The 2277-nt window shown below is 40.1% G+C and overlaps 1 non-coding gene across 1 annotated transcript; it reads left to right on the top strand.

The window, feature by feature from the left end:
* Positions 1-1573: 1573 nt before the first annotated feature.
* LOC138360757 (5S ribosomal RNA) lies at positions 1574-1692 on the top strand. The gene has a single exon (XR_011226623.1). It is a non-coding gene; the product is annotated as a 5S ribosomal RNA (ribosomal RNA).
* The last annotated feature ends 585 nt before the right edge of the window (positions 1693-2277 follow it).

The following is a 2277-nucleotide window of genomic DNA, read 5'->3' as shown; positions in this document are numbered from 1 at the left end:
TATATATATATATATATATAATATACAGAGTAAATCTACCCCAAAAGTAATGATTTATTTGTCTACAAAACTAAACTCTTTTTGGAATCATATGAGGCCCCTCCACTGAGGGGGGAGGCCTGGATGTTTATTGTCATGTGTATTCATGCTGCTTGCATGTCGTCGTTTATTTTGCCTTTGTTGTTTTCTTGACAGCTTTCTTTGCCTTGGGTGGTTTGGGAGATTTTGAAGCTCTCTTTATTTTGGGCTTTTTGTTCCCAACAACAAGCTGCTGCTGCTGCTTCTTTTTCAAGGCTGTAGGTGGTTTGTTGCTTGTGGCGGCTTTCTTGGGAGTTACCACGGCCTTCTTTGCTGCTGTAGATGGTTTCTTGGTTGTGGTGGCTTTCTTGGGAGTTAGAACGGCCCTCTTCTCTGCTACGGCCAGCTTGAATGATCCACTAGCTCCACTTCCCTTGGTCTGAACAAGAATGCCGTCAGCCACTGCTTTCTTGAGAAATCTTCGGATGTAAATGGCGATCTTGGCAGCCTCGACTTTGTTGTTGGCAACAACGTACTTCTTGATTGCTTGTAGAGACGAGCCCTTACGGTCTTTGAGTGCTGCGACCGCGGCTAGAACCATTTGACTAGTTTTCGGGTGAGCAACCTGGACGCGAGGTTTCCTGGTGGTGGCCACCACAGCAGCAGCAGCCGCAGCCTTCTTGGTAGGCTTTGCTTCTACCATGATGATGATGAGATAACCAAGGTGATGAGAGACGCTCAGACAGTCACGGGGGAATGATGCTGCCGCCGCTTGAGCCGAACCTATTTATGTGCCGGCACGGTACAGAAGCTGCAACCTGGCAACTCGTCCACCAATCACGACGGTTGGTTTTACGGCTCCGAAACCTGGATCCCATATCTTCTCTAAAATAGAAGCATTTGTTCATGTTCTTTGTAAAAGTATCATAAAGCAGGACAGATGAGACAAATATCATAAAAACTGAAGAGCAGATGAGCACACACATGTATGTATTACAAAAGAAAATCCACAAATTCATTTGCAGTCTCCGTGGTGTAGTGGTAAGACACTCGCCTGGCGTTCCGCGAGCGCTATGTCATGGGTTCGTATCCTGGCCGGGGAGGATTTACTGGGCGCAATTCCTTAACTGTAGCCTCTGTTTAACGCAACAGTAAAATGTGTACTTGGATGAAAAAACGATTCTTCGCGGCAGGGGATCGTATTCCAGGGACCATAGGATTAAGGACTTGCCCGAAACGCTACGCGTACTAGTGGCTGTACAAGAATGTAACAACTCTTGTATATATCTCAAAAAAAAAAAAAAAAAAAAAAAAAAAAAAAAAAAAAAAAATTAGAAATTGGCAGGGTAGGCTGAGGAAGTAGGTAGATGTAAAATGTCTGTAAATGGCGAAAGAACATAAACCCAAGACTGAATAAACGATGTTAAATATCCATGCCAAGGAGACAAAAATATGTTAGGATACAATTACCATTAAGACACCACAAGAAGGTCCGTATCCTGCCGTGATGACTAAAAAGAGTTGGTTATTAGCCACAATGTGTAGGCAGTCTCATGCCAACGGCCATACCACGTTGAGAACACCGCTTCTCGTCCGATCAGCGAAGTTAAGCAACGTTGGGTTTGGTTAGTATTTGGATGGGTGACCGCCTGGGAACACCAAATGCTGTTGGCAATAATGTTTTTTGTTTTGTTTTGTTTTGTTTCGTTTGTTTTTGTTTGAATGGCTGGCTGGCTGGCTCCACGGGAAATTCACGGAGTTGTGTGGAATAAGGCCTGGTAAAATGAATTAATATGTATGTCATGTTTAAAACAAACTCGCTTAATATAGTGTGTGAGGCTTTATACAAAAACAAACAACCAAAACAAAACATGTTGTATATATATATATATATATATATATATATATATATATATATATATATATATATATATATATATATATATATATATATATATATATATATATATATATATATATATATATATATATATATATAGCTTAATCCGGGTTTGAACTCGCAACTCCAAGAATACGCATCACTTATATACACTTTACCACTGGACCACTGCAGGACACTTGATGCTGAGGTATCAATTTAATGACGTAAATGCCATTTCCACAAATAAATGATAATTTAAAAGTATTTGTATGTACAAATCTTTTCTGTTTAAAAGGCTACAATATCAGTTACTGATATAATTTGTGTTAATGTTTCTATACCCACAGGAAGGCATGTTTTTGCTTATATGTAAGGGG

The sequence above is a fragment of the Procambarus clarkii genome, unplaced genomic scaffold (genome assembly GCF_040958095.1).
Source record: "Procambarus clarkii isolate CNS0578487 unplaced genomic scaffold, FALCON_Pclarkii_2.0 HiC_scaffold_116, whole genome shotgun sequence".
In the NCBI taxonomy this organism is placed as follows: domain Eukaryota; kingdom Metazoa; phylum Arthropoda; class Malacostraca; order Decapoda; family Cambaridae; genus Procambarus; species Procambarus clarkii.
Note: the sequence above shows the minus strand (reverse complement) of the source record. Positions and strands in the feature narration are given on the sequence as shown.